This window comes from Dipodomys spectabilis, unplaced genomic scaffold (genome assembly GCF_019054845.1).
Source record: "Dipodomys spectabilis isolate Male_0828 unplaced genomic scaffold, ASM1905484v1 ptg000231l, whole genome shotgun sequence".
Lineage (NCBI taxonomy): Eukaryota > Metazoa > Chordata > Mammalia > Rodentia > Heteromyidae > Dipodomys > Dipodomys spectabilis.
Window position 1 is genome coordinate 469,371 of NW_024870908.1, and position 21,999 is coordinate 491,369.

The 21,999-nt window shown below is 42.6% G+C and overlaps 1 long non-coding RNA gene across 1 annotated transcript; it reads right to left on the minus strand.

The window, feature by feature from the left end:
- Positions 1-1,879: 1,879 nt before the first annotated feature.
- LOC122123779 lies at positions 1,880-19,729 on the minus strand. The gene is made up of 3 exons (XR_006150444.1): positions 19,718-19,729; positions 10,368-10,369; positions 1,880-1,966 (listed from the first exon to the last, which is right to left on the minus strand). It is a non-coding gene; the product is annotated as an uncharacterized LOC122123779 (long non-coding RNA).
- Between the last annotated feature and the right edge of the window lie 2,270 nt (positions 19,730-21,999).

Below are 21,999 nucleotides of genomic sequence, written 5' to 3' on the forward strand. Positions count from 1 at the left end.
CATGTTTCTGACGTAGGTGGACAGTGGTGATGTCATCTGATGCTCCAGGCCCTTCGTCCACTTCCATATTGCTACCATCGGGCTTAGGTATAAAGTCTGATTCCTGCCACACATCCATGCACCCATTACCTCATCCGCATGACTGTGCTTTTGTAGGTAAAGCCTGAGCAACTAGGCGAGTAGCAGGGAGGGGAGAAGGAGAGAACTTCCAACCGAATTTCCAACTCTCTATCAAAGCCATTGTCAATTTCCTATGGAATGTCATCTGCTTTTCTGCCCATATTGGCCTCAAACCTGGATCTTCACAATCTCAGCCTCCCTGGTAGCTAGTATTGCAGGCATCACACACTGGCACCCAGCTGTTTTCCACCTCTTACCTCTCACTATCAAAAGAATAAGAAGAAAGTAGGATCACTGTGCTCATTCTTTCAGTAATTCTGGGTGGATCCTACCTCCATTCGGTCTCTAAGATGTAAGGGGAAAATTCCTCTTGGAGTATTTGAGAAGGCTTTATTTCCTGATAAAAGGGGCAGTTCCCTTCCTCCTGCCTTGAATATGAATGTGATAACTGGTGCTTTGGTAGCCATCTCTCACTTATAAGAATGAGAAGCTAACAGCTAAGAATTACTGAACCATTCTTGAGATGTGTCTTGATTTCGTGTGCTATTTTTCATCCATGTTTCTCTTAACTGACACTGGAGGTCTCTGGTTACCTTTTACAGATGGGGCCTCAAAGGTTGGGCATATTCCAACCATTCATGATGGCTCAAAGTGCATCACAGAGCTGGAATTTAGGACTCAAGTTCCTGACCTACCATCTCTCCTCAATACATCTGAAATCTCATTCTGATTTCAAGCCTGAGCCTATAGACTCCCTAAATCTTTCCCTGGCAGGCCAGTCTGTAGAGCACGCCTACCTCCCAGTCCTTACTTCCCCAGGTGCCACTCACGACAGAAACCTCAAGTGCACCATACCCCTTATGTTGGGTGCCCCTCAAGGTCAGAGAAGCCAACTCCATGGAGTGACGATCAGAGGATTCTTCTCCAGCCTGATCCCTTCTCCAGCCTGTTGAGTAACTTTGGGGAAAGTCAGGTCACCTCCCCGAGTCTCAGTCTCATTAATAATGAAGGTCATTGTGGGCCTTCGGGGATTAATGAGGACACTCTCTGTAAAGCAATTAAAAGAATGCCTGGCGCATGACGGACACTGGAAATGTTGGCTCCTGCGGGGACTGCCATGCACTGTGTTTCTGTATACAGTCTCCATGTGGGACGACGTGGCAATAAATAGTATGAGTTCAATAAGCAACTGTTCATAGAACGGTCCATTGACTAATTCATTAAGGGCTCACTGAGATGTCATTTCATCCCAGACAACGTGCTAAGTATTCAACCTCAAAGATTTTTTAAAAGTCAAGCCAGACATGGTGGTTCATGCCCATAATCCCAGCTATTCAGAAGTAGGAAATAGGAAGATTATAGTCTGAAGTGAGCTCCCAGGCAGAAGTGTAAGGCCTTATCTGAAAAATGATTAAAAAATAAAATAAAATAAGAGGACTAGGAGCCTAGCTGAAGAGGTAACAGTTTAAACTTCAGTACCACCAAAAAAAAAAAAAAAAAAAGCAAAATAAAATGCCCATCCTCTTGACACATGAAGAGCTAACTATAAGGCCACATGACCAATTCCATAATAAAGGGATCTCAGAGGAAGGCTTCGACAAGGCAGAGGTCAATTGCTGGCTCTCTGATGCCCTTTCTGTAAGGTCCGCTCCTGGATGGCGAGCAGACTTGACCCTCCTCGCAGCAAAGTCTCTGCCTAGTACCTGCATTACCTAGGCAACTGGCACACCTGGAAGAGGTCACATCTGCATCCACTGAGGTCACATCTGAATTCGATGTGGCCACACCTTGCCCCGCCCCTACCCTAGATAAGGCCAAGCCCAGGGCCAGACGCCCTCTTTCCCAGCTGCGTGGAGTGCTAACATGACCTGGGGCCAGCCTAAATGATGAATAAACCTACCCCTTACCTGAATACCACATGCGTGGTGTACTTCTTACTTGGCAATCTCTTTTTAAAAACCTAATACTTTCCAGACCTCAGATTTTTGTCATCTTGACCAGGTACATGTTATGGAAACATCAGGAAAGGGGGTAGCATTTGTGCACCTGAGCACAGCACTCGGAGTTGGGCCTATGATAATTGCTTTTACAGCTCAGGATTTCTGTCTGGAGGCTGGCGCTGAGGGAATCACAGCCCCTCTGTCAACCTGGCTTTCATTTCCATTCTGTAAGCTCTCCCTCACTTCTTTTTAGGCATGATGTAAATTCTTAGAAGCAGCCTGCAGATAGACAAAGGTTAATTCTGCAGAGAAATGAATTGCCAAAGTCTTGTTCTTATCGCAAGTTTTGATTTAGGGAAACAACGTGGGTTTTTCTTTCCTTTGCAAAGTTCTTTCCCATCTCTACCGGAGGCAGACTGTCGGCACTGCTCCATGCGTGGGCCACAACTACTGGCAGGATTTGATTTTAGTCTACCCTTCTTACAAGGCAGGAGATGGGTTCTGTTTAGTATGTGTGTGACCTCTAGCAAAGGAGGCTTCGATCACCACCCCAGCCACATACAAAGGACTGACTGTAAAGCCAGTGTTCAAGAACCAGCTGACTGTTCTTAAATAAGAGCTCCTGTGGTGGGTACATTTATGAAATATCACAAGGTCACAAGAGTCACCCTCAATTCAGGTGTGCTATGTTCCAGCTGTGAGCCTCTGGTTGTCTCTGGCTGGCTTGTAAGGGAATGAGCATTCATTTCAAAAGGTTTCCAGGGTTCCTATGTGTTCCCCTGTAAGCATGTTTCTATAGAACATAGGAGTGTTTGGTAGGTATTGGGGTGTTTACTTATTCACCAAAGAGATACTGAGTACCTACTGTGTGCCAGGAGCAGTTCCACACAGCAGTGGACAAGCAGAATGTTCCTGTGTGTTATAAAGTGCTTGCATTACATGCAGCACAAAGGCTAGAGGAGTGAAATCTACTCAGTGGGCCAGGTGTGGTAACAGATGTCTGTAATTTCAGTTACTCAGGAGGCAGAGGAAAGGCTTAGTAAAGTCAATGAAATCCTTTCTGAAAAATAAATGATAAAAAAAAAAAAGAACAAGGTTAGAGCAAGCTCAAGGACCTAAGTTCAATCTCCAGAACTGCCAAAAAACAAAAAGGAAGAAAGAAAGAAACAGAAAGGAAAAGGAAAAAGAAAGGAAAGAAAGGGGAAGGGAAGAAGGGAAGGGGAGGGGGAGGTGGAAGGGGAGAGGAAGGAAATCCACCTACCAGGATATGCATCTGGCTTTCCAGCTGTGATCTTCATTAATCCACATAAAGCTGCCCATGAATCCTGTCATAGTGCTGGCCTTTAAAACTGCTGTATTTTGTCAGGAAGGAGGAAAACTGAGCATGGCAGTGCATGCCTGTCATCCCAACACTTGGGAGGTTGAGGTAGGAACACTACAAGCTTAAAGTCAGCCTGGTCAACAAAGCAACACTGTTGCAAAGAAAAAAGAGGAATGAAAGGAAGCCATAAGGTAAAAGGGCAACATAAAAAATATGGAAGATGATTCAGGATTAGGCTGAGGAAAGAAAGAAATCACCGTGGTGATAGGAAAGAATGCTTATATGAAATGAGTGGTCTGTGAAGACTTCCTTAATGGTTAGCACTTGAGCAGAGACTGGAGGCACAATGACCTAGTCACTGAAAAACTGGAGGTCCAAGGTACTCAGGGTCAATGGGGTGACTGCGGGAGTTGTATTTGGGCCTCCAGGGCATTTACTTGAAGAAAGGGAACTTCTTGGTAAAGGATTTGCACTTTCTTCCTCCTCATGACACTGTCCTTCTGCTCTGGACTCAATCAATTCCTTGCTATTCATGGCGAGCAGACCTTCCTTGGGTGTTGTCAATACAACTAATAGTGATGCTGTCAGAAATATCCAGCAATCAAGCCCCCCCCCCGCCGCCCCCCCACCCCCCACCCTGCAAGCCCCGCTGCCCTTGGAACGTGTTGATGTTTGTTGAAGAACCTTCCTTTGCCAAAGTTCAGTTGCACTATCAAGTTGGTTTGTTCTGTGCCTTATATTTTTACCTGCTCAAGTGTTTGTTCATAGCTACAGAAGGTAAAGTCCCTGGGTTGAGAGGCTGTGATGACCCCAGATCCATGCTGTGGGTTTGGTTGTTAGTTTGCTTTGTTGTTTGATACACTAGTTAATTCCTATGACAAAAAGAAAATTGGAAAATTCAAAGCCACTGTCCTAGGCTGCTGGATGATAATCTAATGTTTTAAGCACCTGGAGCAGGGACTAGTTTAGCATCTCAGGCAGCTTAATTGCATGCTGCCCTACTGTACACATGTGAACCGATCCATAAGAAAAATGTATCCTCAGCAGTGTCCTTGTAGATAGAGTAAAATTTATAGAAAATTCCATTCAGTGAGGAAGATCTCACATTGCATTCCAAAGTCATTAATTTAAACTTTCTCTTAGAGCATTCCTGTTATTAAAATCTACCCCCTCAGACTATCTGGAGAGAGAGTGTCTCCCAACTGCACTGATCTCTTCCCTACTACATTATGGAGAATCTTCTGTGGCCCAAGTCCCCTTCCAAATCTTGGGCTCTAAACCACCTCCAGACTCTTATACCAGATAGGGGCGGGGAACAAGGATTTGAACTTGGAGCCTCAATGCTTGCTAGGCAGGTGCTCCACCACTTGATCCATACCTCAGCCCCCCAACAGCTCTATATAGAACACAATTATCTCCACATGCTTTCCTGCCATATTCAGTGTGCTCAGTATAGCAGACACACATTGAATAGTGAGCCAAAGCAGAGCAGAGCAATCAATGACATACGAAGCTATGGGAAAAATCACAAAGGGGGAGAGATACATTTGGAGGGTTTTATTTGTTTGTTTTTACTTTTTGGCAGTACTGGGGTTTGAACTTGGAGCCTCAATGCTTGCTAGTCAGGTGCTCTACCACTAAGCCACACCTCTAGTCCATGTTTTATTTTGTTTATCCTGTCACTGGGGCTTGAACTAAGGGCCTGGGCACTGTCCCTTAGCTTTTGTGCATGAGGATGGCACTCTACCACTTGAGTTACATCTCCACTTCTGGCATTTGGGTGATTAATTGGAAATAAGAATCTCATAAACTCTTTCTGCCCAGGCAGGCTTCAAATTCTGATCCTCAGATCTCAGCTACGATTACAGACACAAGCCAGCGGCACCCAGCTAGAGAGATGAATTGTTTTTCTCCCTCCAGCTGCTTGAGATCTCCTCTACTTTTCTGTTTTGCAGATCCAGTGGTGAGCCTACCACTAAATAGCAAAACAAGTCTCTTCAGCTCTGGATTTGCAAGAAAGTGGTCACTCCAGACTATGTTCAACAGTTACTAACTGTTAAATGTTCATGCAAATGAGGAGTAAGACCTTTTTTTTTAAAAATATAAGTTCTATGTATCCCTGGCTGGACTCCAGCTTGTAATCCTCCTGCCTCAGCCTCCTGAGTGATGAGATCACAGGCCAGCACAACCACACTTGGTAACAAACCACTTCTTATCCAGGTATTTTTATGGCTGAGAAACTTGTCCAGTACCAGAAACTAGTATCTCCTGGACATCAATTAGTGACTGCTCCCCAGTTCCTCCTTCCAACAGTGGCTTTTAAAACTTCATTTTGAAGGCTGGAGGTATAACTCAGTGGTAGAGTGCTTGACCTGCATGTGCAAGGCCCTGTATTCCATCCCTGAACAGTAATATTCACAGAACAATATGTTGGAAATGAATTTTACTACTTGGGGGGGAGGGGAGTTGGGAAGGAGGGATAGTGGAAGAAAATGAGGGAGGGGGTAACAAGTTTGGCAAGAATTGTACTCGTTTCCTTACTTCCGTAACTGTAACTCCTCTGTACATCACCTTTACAATTAAAATTGGAAAAAAAGAATTTCTAAAACTTTCTTGCCAAAAGCCAAAAGTATTTGTCTTACTTCCCTACCTCGCAGCCTTAGTGAGTTGAACCAAGTTCTCTCTCTATCTCTCTATCTCTCTCTCTGTCCCCAAGATATGTAGAATTGAGCTCTGAAGACTGAGTGAGTCCTGAAAGGTTCCGGAGGCCTGTGTATCTAGACAAGGCACAGAGAAGAAACTCAGAAGAAGAGAGAGAAGAAGCCCCGCAGAAAAGAGAGATCATGTGGTAGGGGACACAGAAGGTTCCCTGTAATTTCACAGTTCCTACAATGCTGCTACTTTCTGCGATGAGATTCCTCCCGCAGCTTTATTCCTGAAGCAACTTCAATTGTCCTTTGTGTATGTGTGCGTCTGACCTGTACTCCAAACTGCCCCTGCCCACCTATGCTTTCCCATCAACTTAGAAACAACCTTCCTTCCCTGTGTGCCCCTGCACCTTGTACCAGGACCCTTCCCAACACACTGAATTGGAATCTGTCTTTTACAGATTTCTTCTTTCCCATGCTGAGAGCACACTGAAGTCAAGCTCTGTGACTGTGTCCCCATCTCTCTACCTAACTCAGCACTGGGGGCATCGTAAATGCCTGATAAATGTTTGTTGGATCAAATTAGGAACAGTGTCATCTACAGAACAAAATCATGTACATATTGATTTGTTCTAAATCTTATTTACCACAGGAGACCAGGAGTCCACAATCAGCTTAGAGCTCTGCATTTATAACTTTCACCAATCACAAATCGCTTTGGGGTCTCTTTTCAAAAAGAGAAATCCAGTCCATTAATGAGCTCACTGCCTTGGTGGAACCAGATCTCCCTCTGCGGGGGCCTCTGAGTGCATGTGCAGGTGAGGCCCTGCACGCAGGACCAGGGCAGGCACTCATGTCTTCATGACTGAATAAGCCTTGGGCTCGTCTCCTCAGACTAAAAGAATCACAGTTAGATGCGCTGGCTATTTATCTCTTGTGTTCTCTTCCAATTACAAGGGTAAGTACAACTGGAGATGATTCAAAAATTACTTTGAGTATCCACCTACTCAAAATGGAATCCATTTGCCCACATCATAATTGTGCTCCATCTGCGCTGAATCCCTTTACCCAAAGCTGGTAACAAGTTACACAGGACATGCATTGCAGGCTGCCAACCACATCCTTTTTGCCACATAAAATATTATTTGTGGCAAAAGCAAGGGATTTTTTTCTCCTATAGGCTATGTAGTTCACCATACTGACACTGATGCAATTTTATAAAGCAAAAAAGAAAGCTAGCTGAATGATGTGGCTCGTGCCTATGATACCATCTACTCAAGAGTCTGAGATAGGGAGGATTGTTGTTTGAGGCCAGCCTAGGCAAAACATCCTTGCGGCCTCCATCTCAAAACACTAAAAAGCTGGGTAGAGTGGCTGCACCTGTCAACCCAGCTATGAGAGAAAGTATAAAACAGCAGTACTGCACAGCCAACATGAAGCCAAAAGCAAGACACTATTTAAAAAAAAAATAACAAAAGCAAGAAGGGATTGAGGTGTGGCTCAAGAGGGAGAGTACCTACTTTGCAAGCTCTGAGTTCATGACCCACTTCTTCTGAAAATAAAATCACCAGGAGATGTAACTTGCTCCTGTACTCCCAGCTACACAGGAAGCTGAAACCTGGAAGACCACAGTTATAAAGCCAGTCTAGGTATAAAAGTCCATGAGAATCTACCTCCAAAGTAAAATCAAGCCCGTGGTGTAGCTCAAGTAATAGGTGCAAGCTGAACAAGCAAGCCAAGCAAGCAAGAGGCTCTGAGATGAAACCCTAGTACTGACAAAAATAAAATAAAAATAAAGATAGAAAATGAAAGTTCAACTCAGAAATTAAAAATGATAGGGTTAACATAGAGCAAAATTCCTTATCTTTTAAAATAATAATGAAACATTTGCATCAACATATGGTTTGAAAAGCCTTGGATGTTGCTCAGCTCAGTAAATAATTAGAAACAATATGGACAGGGGTTGTTTATGATCACCTACCCTCAAATATTTGAAAACAAATTAATCAAAGGAGTGCAGTGTGTTTTACGCTGTGCTTCTTCTTTGGGTGAATCCACAAAGAAGTTTTAACATTTATATGTGTCAACTATTGAAGATATTCACATTGTTGTATGCATGTATTTTCTGTAACTGCAGAGGAGTTAATTCTGTCTTAAACTTGGCTAATCCAGAATTAGCTATCTTGCCTACTAAGGCACTTGATCCCCATGAGCCCTTTTCTAGAATGGAATTCTTACACTGAACCTAGTGGAGCTTTGAAAATGTTTCCCCAGCTCAATTAAATTAGCATCTTGATGAGTGAGACTCTGTCTATGGTATTTTTCTAAAGCTCTTTAGATGAGTCTAACATATATCCTAGACAGAGAGTCACTAGCCTCAGAAATAGTTGGAGAGTATAAGTCATCTGCACTTCCAAAACACAGATCAGAAACCACTGGATCTAGGTGAGCACAATACAGGTGTGCTAACAAGGACCAAGTTTGGAGAAAGCACTGTGAACAGAGATGAGAAACATCTCTATGTACATTTGGGGGCTTACGCTGATACAAGGCAAATACCACAGTGAGTACTTCCCATACTCCAAATCCACAAAGCACTGTCCACAGTAAGCCAATGTTAGTTTGGTCAGAGGTTAAAGGAAAGGCTGCAGGCTGGGCTGCTGTCCATTTTAGAGATGCTGGTAGGTTTTAGGGGCTGCTGGAGTGGCATATAAACAAGTTTCCATTGGGGCAACTAGCGTACTGGTCCCGCCTGGTTAGAAGTATCTATTATGCTAATTACCTTAAACTCTTCTCCCTCCTTATTTCAAGTTGCTACCTAGAACACATGTAATCATGCCAGCCTTCAAGCAGAAAAAGCAAAAGTTTGTAAAGTCAGGATAGGACTTTGTGTTCTTTCAACATAAAATATGGAAATTAAGTAATAAATATTTATTCAGTTGGTTAACAGTTATGACATGGCCACTGTAAAGAGAAAGCGAAATGTGGATCCTTCTACTGAAGTAAAAGAAATAACCCCCAGAAGAAAATTTTAGGCCGAAACTTATTTTTTTTCTTTGTATTTTTTTATTGTGAAAATACCATACAGAGGGGTTACAATTACATGGGCAAGGGGCTGGGAAGGTGGCTCAGTGGTAAAGCACTTGCCTTGCATGCATGAGGTCCTGGATTCGATTCCTCAGCACCACATAAGAAAAAAGAAAAAAGCCGGAAGTGGCGCTGTGGCTCAAGTGGTAGAGCACTAGCCTTGAGCTGAAGAGCTAAGGGCCAGCGCCCAGGCCCAGAGTTCAGGTCCCACGACCGGACCCCCCCCCCCCAAAAAAAAAAAACAATTACATGGGCAAGGTAATGAGTTCGTTTCTTATCAAGCATTGTTGCCTCCTCCTTTGTTTCCCCTTCCCATCCCTGTCCCCTTCCTCCTTCTCTCCCCCACCCCCACCAAAATTGTAAAGTTTGTTTTTCAACATAATGTCTTGTACATCTCATTGTTGCAATGGGTCCACCTGTATCCCTATTTAAACAATTGTTTTTTCCCTTCCCCTCCACAAATTATACCAACATAAATACAGTGAAAACAGGGCTTATACTATGGGGGAGGGACATACAAAGCAACAAAGAAATCAACTTATAAATATGTTAGAAACAATCACAAGAAAGAAAAAAACAATGGAGTCCTTATCTTGGGGTTCATTTTGCCTAACATCAACTTATCTGACAGTTTCTGCTTGCTGAGACTTACTTTGAAGTCAAACAACTCAATGTCTACATTTCATGTATGGGAATCTAGAGATCAAAAAAGGGTTGAAACTGAGCTTCCTGATTCTCAGGCTGTGGCTCTCCATCATCTAATGCTGAAAGTATATTTCCTTGATTCCCAAACAAATGAATGGATTCGTAGCATTTCAGCATGGTGCAACAGTGGCTCCCATGGCTGGACTGGAGCAGAGCAAAGTGTAAAAAACACTGATCTCCTCCATCCAAGTCCAGAATATAAAACTAAGCATTGGTCCTAGACTGACCAAACATATTCTAGTCTGAATTCCCGACTCCAAAACTATTTGTCAATGACCTAAGAAATAATAATTCACCATCAAGAAGACAGCTCACTTCTGCAGACCCCAGTTTACTCCTTGATAAAATGGGTATAAGAGGAAATCTCACAGGATAGTTGGGAAGTTACAGTGGATGATCAGGGGATAGCAGAAGTTCTATAAAAAGTTCAGGTAGTAAATATGTCAGACTTTGCAGGTCACATGAGGTCTCTGCTTCTGCTTTTAAAACTTAAAAAAAAAAAAACTAAAACCAAATCAACACTAATCAGAGGCCACAAAGAAGCACGTCTTGGCTGTAGTTGTTCATGGCTGGTCAAGACTTCAACACTCCTTGAATGCAGGAACCAGACATGGCTCATGCTTATTCAGCACCCAGGAGAGCACCAGATGAGTGTTTGCTCAGTAAACATCTGAATGAATAACATATGTGGACTAGGATCAAAGTCTAACATGTAGACATTACTGTGAGTTTATTTTTTAATGTTATTACTGTGGGAGGCATAGTTCTAGCACTATGAGACAACAAAGGAGTTAGATAGGAGCTCAAGGAAAGTTGAAATAGCTAATTAATGATTCTGATGGGAAAATGGACAACTGTGATAAGGTTATTGTTGCAGAAAGACTATAATACCATTCCCTGGGATGCAAAACTCAGAAGTTTTGGAGAAGGATATGAACAAATTCCCATGGGTAGAACAGGCCACTTACCATTATGAGTTCCAATAATAATGAGTAATTCTGATGACTAACACAACCCTGAATGACATTAGAATAAGAACAGATATTGATAGCTCACTATGAGACAGGATAGAAGGTTGACCAGCTGCCCTGGTTCAAAGCCCACATCTCAGCATGTTTCTGAACATGCTTATGGGTAAAACTGAAAACTTCTGAAATCCACCTGAGTGCTATGATAGCATGGAGCAACTGTGGTTGTACAGGAGACCTTTTCTCCTCACTCTCACTATCACAACTTCCAATGCACACTGGGAGAACCGTTGTCAGGCCAGATTTGGGTTTAGGACCTTGGTAATCGGATCACCGAAGGAAATGTGACTTGATTTACATCTCCAAATTTATGTGATTGCCATCACATTTATTCTTCTCATCTTCATTAACAGGTAAGGAAATGGCTACAAAGGAAGAAACCATTTATTCCAAGCCAAACAGCTAAAACAGTGGAGTTAGAGCTTTTTGTCTTGTCACGAAACCATGAGGCCTGCCTAAAGAATGAAATATAAATACCTGGCATCTGTTCATTTCCCAGGAACAGGTTTTGGATGACAGGAGAATTTGAGTCAGGCAAGGAAGGCAGATGGAATGAAGATAAAACTCAAAGTTGTTTTTCTTGGGTAGAGAAACCCCAAATTTTATCCATCTAATAAACAGGTTCTTAAGGGACTTACTTGAGTACTGCAGCTTCGCTGATGATAACATCCAGCAGATTATCAGGTCCTTGTTACAGCCTGAATTTACCAAAAAATCAGTGCCAGAATTGCAACTGAAGATACGTAAAGCTGCTGTCATGAAGCATCGGGGAGAAACAGGCCTGTGCCAAAGAGACAAAGCATGTCACACTCTCTCATTTGGAATAATTGGCCATGTCTGTTAAATGTAACCTCTACATTCATCATGCTGGATAGGCTATTTCAAGTACAGATGCAAGTCTTCGGTCTATTTCATTCAAGTCTTCCACCCTGATCAATAAAAAGATGTATACGGTGCCTGTGTGTCTGGCTTTTTTTTTTTAAAGGCAAGCAAGCAAGCAATGACCTCAGTGAATACAAACTGCTTGGATTTCTCTGAGTACCTCAAAGGCCTGAGTAAACCAAGCAGGTTCATGTCTGTGATAGATTTCTGCTGTCCAATTTAATATTTAATATTTTAATATTTAATCCTAAAGCTGTGTGTTCCATTTCCTATGTTACAGAATATTAAAAGGGGGAGCTATTTAAAAAACTTAAGTGTTTTAGTTCAGGAAGACAGCACAGCCTTTCCTAAGTGACAGTTGCCTCTGGGAGTCTTCCTTTATTTGTTTGTGGAAAAAGATTTATTTCTTTAAATCTTTATTATTAATGCTACCTAGTATTTATATAGTGCCGGGTATGCTGAGGAGTATACTGGGTGAGTGACCTCAACTGTCTTTATGGACTTCACTGTCAGGAAGAGAACTGGACTTTTTCCTTCCTACAGATGGGGGAATGGAGATGTCGAGAGACCGGATAAGTTTCCCCAAGTCACTGACCAAATCAATTTTGGATTTACTCCAGGTTAAGCAGCCCCAACCTATGTGTGTTGGCTGCAAGATTCAAACCTCTCCCTCAGAAGGCCAGAGGATTGTCTTGCCCATTGTTTGTTTGTGTTCATTCATCACCCTTGACCTAAAGAAGGACTGATGTGAGATGGAGACACACTCTTGACTGCAAGCTGCTCGCTCACACTTGCATTCACTGATAAATACGTATTATGTTCTCAGGGAGAGCTTACACTCTCTTAGGCTGTGTGGTGGTTTCCCATTGCTTCTGGAAAACATCCAATGATGTCAGAAGTCTTAAAAGCATGGTGTCAGCAGGGCTGTACCTCTTGTGTGGGGTTTGTTTGTTTTGTAGTAACAGGGCGTGACCTCTGGGTCTGCGGCATTTGCCCCCTTAGTTATTCACTTAGGCTGGCACTCTACCACTTGAGCTGCATGACCTCCACTACAGGATTTTTGTTGGTAAAATGAAGAGTGAAATGTGAATAGTTGAGTCTTTCTCTCTATCTCTTTTTCTCTCTTTTTGCCTCCCTCCTCCCTTCCATCCCTTCTTCTCTCCCCCTCCCACATTGTTGTTTATTGGTTGAGGCTGGAACTCAGAGCCTGGGCACTGTCTCTGAGCTTTTTTGCAAAAGGCTTAGTGCTCTACCACTTTGAGCCACATCTCCACTTCTAGTTTTCGGGTAGTTCATTGGAGATAAGAGTCTCACAGACTTTCCTGCCAGGACTGGCTTCCAATCGCAATCCTCCCATCTCAGACTCCTGAGTAGCTAGGATTACAGGAATGAGCCACCAGCACCAGGCTCGTTGCTCTGTCTCTCTGTCTCTGTCTCTTGTCTCTGTCTCTCTCTGTCTTTCTCTCTCTCACACACACACACCATACACAGTCATTAATGCACACACACTGACATGAACACTGGCATGTGCGCATGTGTGTGCGCGCACACACACACATACACACACACACACACACACACACACACACACACATCACTCACACTGATTAGAAGTTCTGTGGCTGGGATCCATCAGCTCAAGAACTGCCGCCTCAAGGACCAAAACCAATCTATTGAGGTAATCCCAAATGTCAGCGCCTGTGCAGCAAGCCTGCTTTATCCATGGATTTATTACACACGCTTTTGACTAAGCATGGTGAAAACTAAAACAAAAAAATTAATCAAAAGAAATTTCAAAAACAGACACTTTAAATGTCCACACAGGCATTGTGCAGCTCAGCTGACATAGAGAAGCTGCGGGAAGTCCTGTGTTACCTTCCACTGTGATCTGCCAGGTGTCTCCTTGCCTTGCTTTTGTGAAAATATGCCCCCTCACAAAACAAAAAAAAAAAAAAATCAGTGCCCAAAAATCAAAGTAAAAGTGAATGTGCTTTAACTGAAGTGCTAAGGTGACCATTTGAGATGTGTGGAAAGGTAGCCTTATGGGAAAGGTGGGCAGGTGGCATTATGGGAAAAGGAATCTAGCATCTGCCATAAAGTGCTAAACTCCATTTACTCTGAGCATTTGCAGCATTTCCTCAGAAATATTTTGCACCATATGTATACACCCACTGATACCAAGAATCTATAGGACCTATTTTCTTCTTGGTCCTTTCTATTTCTTTCAGAAAGTCTTGTGATCTTCTTTGACCTAGGGGATAGAAAGATTTAGGCTCTTCAGCAACTCCCATGCCTCCATAACCATTGCTCACTGTGTTGATAATTCCAGATAAAGAGCCATCCTGGTCCAGTTTCTTTAGATCCTCACATGCTATTCCCTGATTGGCATGGAGGATGGAGGTGGGTAGGTACCTGGGAATCTAGCTATCAACTAACCCTCATGTTATGAGCATACCCCTTTGCTCACTTTATCTGAGGGCCCGGGTGCTGCCTCCAGTTACTGAAGCGGTCTAAGGTTCTGCGATTCAAATCACTTTGCCTTTTGTTTCTGTCTCCCCCTGACAGATCTGTAGATGTTGGTTGGCTTCACTCTGTGACTTCAGTTCCCATTCATTGATCCACACACCATTGCTCAAAACTTGTTGACATACCTTATCCATTTTGTGTCTCCTCTCTTGTTCTAGTTTCCGTATCTCTTCCTGCCTTCTATTTATACCATTTCATCCCATCAGTGCATTTAAGTGGGAGTCTTCAGGGAGGAATATGGGGAGATAAATGGAGGGGCTCAGCCTGAAGTGCTTAGCCTGGAGTCCACTAAGGATGAGAGGTATTCATTCCATGAGAATCTGCATGTGGTAACACTGGGAAAAATACAGAGAACGTGTCTGTCTGAGAAGGTCTGTTTGAGATGCTACGTCCAAGGATCCATTTCCTAGACTAAAAGAAGGTATCTCTGGCCACCTGACCCCTAAAAAGTAGGTGATAAGATCTCCTCCAATCTCATGTCTCTTTGCTCCAAGATTCCATCATTCTCAAAGCCTATGCTTTTCCCAAGCACCTGTTTCTCAGCTCAGAATGGGCTGCCCAGCAGGGCCTCAAATTCCCATGCACCATTTTCCCTCCCATCAAATACAAAGGAGAAAATCTTTCAAAAGCCTCCGACCTATAGTAGAGATGCACTAACCATCAGAATTATAGAGTGAACCCAACTCCACATGGAACTCCACATGGCAAGACACATTTCCTTGTTCACTACATCATGCTGCCTGTGGTTATATGTCTTTAGTATAAACACAAAGCCAGAAGTGACGGGGATCTTTTACATATCCTCCTAGAAGAGACAAGGGAATCACTACACTTGATGCAAAAGGAAGAAGGTCTGCTGCTAGCAGCTCAGAGTCCTCATAAATAATCATTAATAGAATGTGTAAGATTTGTGCTTGGGTTCTACCTCCTAAGACATAAATAAGATATAAGGCTACCAGGAATGAGACAAGGATGTCCACTCTCTCCATTTCTCTTCAATCTAGTATTAGAATAGCTAGCTACAGCAATAAGACAAGATGCAAACATAAAAGGGATCCAAATAGGGAAAGAAGAAGTAAAACTCTCCCTCTTTGCAGATGACATGATCTTGTATTTAAAGAATCCCATAGACTCCACTTCCAAATTACTCAAGCTGATTCAAAACTTTGGCAAAGTAGCAGGGTATAAAATTAACCCTCAAAAAATCAATGGCTTTTCTATATGCCAACAATGAGAAAAGTGTGGCTGAAATTAGGAAAACAACTCCATTCGTAATAGCCCCACAAAAAAATAAAATACCTAGGAATTAACTTAACCAAAGAAGTGAAGGACCTCTATGATGAAAACTTCAAAAACTTGAAAAAGGAAATCAAAACAGAACTTAGAAAGTGGCAAAAAACTCCCATGCTCCTGGATTGGAAAGATCAACATCGTGAAAATGGCAATACTTCCCAAGGCTAGCTACAAATTCAATGAGATATCTATCAAAATTCCAACCTCATTCTTCAAGAAAATAGAAGAGGCAATCCAAAAATTCATATGGAACAATAAAAGACCACGAATAGCAAAAACCATCTTCAACAGAAAGAACGGTGCTGGAGGAATATCAATGCCAAATTTCAAGCTCTACTACAAAGCCATAGTAATCAAAACAGCTGGGTACTGACACAAGAACAGACCTCAGGACCAATGGAATAGAATTGAAAACCCAGAGATGAACCCACAGACCTATAGCCATCTAAATCTTCAAAAAGGGAGCTAAAAAAAATAGAATGGAAGAAAGACAGCCTCTTCAGTAAATGGTGCTGGCAAAATTGGTTAACTACTTGTAGAAAACTAAACCTAGATCCTTATATATCACCCTGCACCAGAATCAACTCCAAATGGATCAAAGACCTCGGAGTCAAAGAAAACACTCTGAAAACATTACAGGATGGAATAGAATAAACCCTAGGTCTCCTTGGCTCAGGCTGAAATTTTCTTAATAGAGACCCAGAAACACAACAAATCAAAGAAAGGTTGGACAAATGGCATTGCATGAAATTTCAGAGCTTCTGCATGGCAAAGGACATAGCTAGCAAGATCAATAGAAAGCCCAAGGATTGGGAGAAGATCTTCACTAGCCATACAACAGACAAGGGTCTCATATCTGAAATATACCTGGAACTCAAAAATTAAATCCCCCAACAACAAATCCTCAAAGAAGCAACAGCCCAATAAGTAAGTGGGCTAAAGAGAAACTTCTCTGAAGAGGAAAGAAGGATGGCCAATAGATACATGAAGAAATGCTCAACCTCCCTAGCCATAAAAGAAATGCAAATTAAAACAACATTCAGATACCACCTCACCCCAGTTAGAATGGCTATAATCAAGAACTCTAATTAAACAACAGATGCTGGAAGGGATGTGGACAGAAGGGAACCCTACTGCATTGTTGGTGGGAATGTAAACTTGTTCAACCTCTTTGGAAAGCAGTATGGAGGTTCCTCCACATAGAGCTCCCCTATGACACAGCAATCCCACTTTTGGGCATTTATCCAAATGACCACAAACAAGACCATACTAAAGCTACCAGCACAACTATGTTTATTGCAGCATTATTTACCATAGCTAAGATATGGGATAACCCAGATGCCCCTCAGTAGATGAATGGATCAAGAAAATGTGGTATATATACATAATGGAATTCTATGCCTCCATCAGAAAGAATGACATTGCCCCATTTGTTAGGAAATGGAAAGACTTGGAAAAAAATTATATTAAGTGAAGTCAGTCAGGCCCAAAGAAACATAGGTCTCATGGTTTTTCTTATTTGAAATAACTAGTATATGTCTGAGTCAAGCAGAAAAGGTCAGATAAGTTGATGGTAGGTGAAATTAACCCCAAGATGAGGATTCAAATGTTGTTTCTTTCATGCAATTGTTTCTAACACATTTATGAGATAATTTCTTTGTTGCTTTGTATGTCCCTCCCCCACGGTATAACCCGTTTTCACTGTATTTGATGTTGGTATAATTTGTGGAGGGGAAGGGAAAAAACAAATTGTTTAAATAGGGATACAGGTGGACCCATTGCAACAATGAGATGTACAAGTGGATATGTCAAAAAACGAATTTTACAACTTTGGCTGCGGGGGGGGGGGGGGGGGGGGGAGGGGTGGAGGGTGGGAGATGGGAAGGGGAAACAAAGGAGGAGGCAACAATTCTTGATAAGAAATGTACTCATTATCTTGCCCATGTAATTGTAACCCCTCTATATGGTATTTTCACAATTTAAAAAAAAGATATGAGGCCACGAGGGAAAAAGGATGCCTGCATATGCCATTTCATTCCATCCGCCCAGTGGGTCTGGGGCACGTTGTTTATTCTCATCTTGCAGATGAGATCATAGAGGTGAAAATGGCCTCAGTATAAGAAACTCAAGTTACACATAAAGATCACATGGAGAAGAAATGAGGTATTCTGATACCTGGCACCAGCTAGACTCGAGATGACAACCAGTGCCAACTCAAGAGTAGGGGCAACTGGTCCATCCAGCCCAGAAAAGGCCCTCAGGTTATTGGTATCCATCAGTATCAGTCAGCACCAGGTGCAGCAGAAGAACCACCGAACTGAGCTCAATCAACCCACAGAACCACAAGACATGGAAGAACAGTTGCTGTTTGAAGAACCAAATATTGGGGAGAAGCAAGAGACAGCTCCAAACACTGTTGCGTCTTAGAGAAAATGACTCCAGTCCTTGTGATTTCAACACCAGTTGTCTTTTTAATTAGAATAACACCAAGGGTGGAAAATAGCTGGAACCCTAGGAATGAAAGCATATAAAAGCACATCACTGGAGAACCAAGCAACACGTTAAAAAAAATACACAGTGCTAGGCCCTGATGGCTCATGCCTATAATCCTAGCTGCTCAGGGGTCTGAGATCTGAGGACTGAGGTTCGAAGCCAGCCCAAGCACAAAAGTCCATGAGATTTCTTATTTCCAGCTAACTACCAAAAAGCCATAAGTGGAAGTTATGACTCAAGGGGTAGAGTGTTAGCCTTGTACAAAGAAGCTCAGGGACAGTGCACAGGCCTTGAGTTCAAACCTTAGGATTTGCATGTGCACAAACACACGTGCACACGCAAATATACACACAACACACAGATGCATACACACAAACACACACATACTCCAAAAACAAAAAACAAACAAACCCCAAGCCCCCACAATTCTAGCATGAGAAGCAAGAGCTGAGACTCACTCTGTTGTGGGAGTAGGAAGCATGAAATATTCCTGAAGGGCATCCTGGTAATAGGTATTAGATGTCTTATAAACACTCATGCCTTTGGAGCAGAGATTTAGATTAATGGCATTTCTCCTTAGAAACCCTACAGCAGGCACGTGCACTAATGGTTTTCTATGAAAATGTTTAACCCAGTACTCCCTAAAATGGCCCACAGAGAGAAAGGGGAACAACCTGCACAATAGGAGATCTACATAATAAGTGGTAGTACAGTCACATAACAGATTAGCCCATCATCTCTGAAAACAGCACAGTGGAAGTCACGTTTTTGTCCTCGTGGTATTGGGGGTTGAACTTGCGAGGCAGGCACTCTACCACTTGAACCACACTCCCGGCCCTTTTTGCTTTGTTTTTCAGGTCTTGAGTTTTTGCCTGGGCTGGTGGGGCCTATGAGCTTCCAGCTCAAGCCTCTTCAATAGTGAGATTACACATGTTCCTCTACTCTGCCTAGCTTGACTTTGCCCTTCCTGACCTCAAACTATGATCCACCTGATCTCTGTCTGCACCTGGGATTACAAGATTACATTAGCTTTAATGGCACAGGAATGCATTCAGTGTTAAGAAGACTAACGCCGTATGTGAAACCATCCAGTTTCCCTGGTTTTTGGTCAGTATGCACAGCAATAAGAACAATGTAAGACAATGTACCAATACCAAGAACAATACCAATACCAAGGCAAAGATGAGTCAGTGGCATGATTCATTTACTCTAGGCCTTTTTAATAATCACCGAGTATTTTTTCAATAAATGTGATTAACATACAAAAGTAACCCATTACCACAAGCTTATATATTATTTTTTAAATGAGTAACATTGGTATTTCCAAGATGGCAAAAAGGATGGCTAGGCCACTCTGAGATTGTCACATATAAACTCACCAGATACTTCAGGGGTCCACTTTAGCCATTATTTTGGATGGAAAGGGCCCTGGGTCTCTTGCATTTTGTTGTTGTTGTATTTTAGCAGTAGCAGGACTTAAACTGAGGGCCTTGTGCTTGCTATGCAAGTTCTTTACTACTTTACTACCCTACCCTTTGCTTCAGTTATTTTTCCCATAGGGTCTTGTGCTTTTGCCCTGGACTTGCAGTCCTCCTACACATGCCTCCTTCTTAGCTGGGATGCCATATACAATACCACATCCAGCTTTTTAGCTGAGGTGAGGTCTCAGCTAACCTTTTGCCCAGGTTGGCCTCCAACCATAGTCCTGAGATTACAGGTGTGAACTACCACATCCAATCTCATGAATGTTTCTTTAACTGCATAATTTCAAGCCACTTCCAGGCTATCTCCAAGGATCTTACTACCACATCAGTCTCCAGCTTTGTTCTGCCATATGCATTAGGCAAGATATTCCAGGGTGTTCTCTGCAGGAGATTGACCAAGTGAGCATTCCGTTTTGTTGTATCCTGGAAGCAATGAGCTCTCTGGGGATTCCAAACACAGAGAGCCTTCTGCTCTCTGCGCGCAGGAAGCAGAGCTTTCCTGCATTCTAAAGTGACCCTCCCACAATTAGAAATGAGACTTGCCAGCAGGCGCTCTATCTCGGTGTGAGCAGCAGACAATAGCCTTTGGCTCTCTCTAACAAGATCAGCGAGCCAGGCTCTTCAAATTGGCTAAATTTATATTGCACACTAGACCCTGTGAATAAATAACAAAGAAATTCTTTTGTTGGCTAGAAAATAATCTATACAAATTCCATTTCAGTAATAGTCTCTCGACAGGCATGCAAGTACCGGCAGGCAGGAGCCAAATCAGAGGCCAGGCAGGGACAGGATCTTGAAGCTAGGAGTGTTCATAATGAATCGCTACACCTGCTGCCTCTCAAAGTAGAATTGACTGGATAAAAATTTAGTTCACAGGAGTCATCCTGTGTGTGTTTTCCAGACCTAAAGATTTAGGTTCTATTTTCCTGGAGTCTGGAAGATGCTTTGAATTTGTAGTGAGGTAATAAGCTCTAGTCTGGCATAAGGCAGTTGCAAATTCTGAAAACTAAACAAATCAGATGGGATGATAGGCCTTGAACACTTCAGCTATTCATAGCCTCTGATGTCACAAAACAGATCCCTCTGACATCACAAAAATCCCTCTCCACACTAACGGAAGCACAAGGCAAGTTTATTCATGCATGTAACTGAAACATTCGATGACTACAGACATAGCTTGATCAAAAAGCTAAAATGATGGTAACCAGATGTAATATATTTGTCTTTAAAGTGCTACATGATTCAGCACATTCTGAATTCATTTCTCCCTTGACCCTTTCTTCCAGTAATGGTCAAAACTTAACTGTCATGCACTTAAAACGTGCAGTCCTGGCTTCAAATTCCCTGTGAAAAACGCAGGGCTATCTTTCCCTGAAGGTAAAGGCAAAAGATTACATCACACCTTACTAGCTCTACTTAAGATGAAGTACCCATCTCTGAGGCAAATGCTCAGATCTGAGAATGAGCCAAGGACATGAATCAAACCTGGGTCTCACTTCCAAAACACAGGGCACAGAGGGGGCAGAGAATACCACAGGCATGAAGGGGCCAAAACAAACTGGGGATGAAAGAAACTCTTCTAAAAAACCTGATTTTAAAATAGATAAATAAGGAAGGATGGAGGAGATTAATCTCAAATTAAAACAGACTCAAGAGATATTTCAACTTCATGGCAGTTCATGGACTTAATGTAGGAGCAACTTGATCCAATGTAAGTTAGGACATACATATCAAGAAACCCCTGGATGCACAACAGTGGACAATAACCTCTGAGACTCAGTTTCTTAATGGATAAATTGATCATCAAAGTAACAACTGATTCACAAGGTTGCTTCAAAGATCTACTAAGTCATGAACATAGTACTTAGAATGGTGCTTCATGCCCAGAATGCAATTTATCTTCTTAGGTAGATGATTCATGGGTGTCTTCATTTTCAGTGAACATCTGACATCAGAACTCTGAAACCAAAGACCAGATGTTTCTGAGGATGGTTTTTTTTCAGTATTCCAACTTCTTGAGCCTCACTGAGCCTGGAGGAACAATCCCTGCTAGGGTTAGCCAGTTTCTAGAGACAGGAAAAGATTCACCTGCAAAAGTGCCTTTCATATGCAGACCAGCCAATCCAGAGTCCAAACTCTCAGCCTCTACTTTGCTGGGCTCTCACACTGTAGCCACTCTGCACCTGCTCTTATCACCTCACAGCCAGGGAGGTAACGGACCAAGAGAGACAGCCCCCGGCCCACAGAGCCTGAGGCTCAAACTAGCTGCTTGCCCTTCCAGCAGAAAGCATAGTAAAGTTCCTCCTTCCGTCCCTGTTTCCTGCCTAATCCTGGTCATTCCTCCCTATGTCCCTGCAAGACACACACTCTGACTTCTGACTCCAGGAACCTGATGTAAAACCTCTTCCTTCATGTAAGCCATTTCCTTGTCTTCATGTGTACTATCCGACAAAAACAAGCAGAAACTAGCTC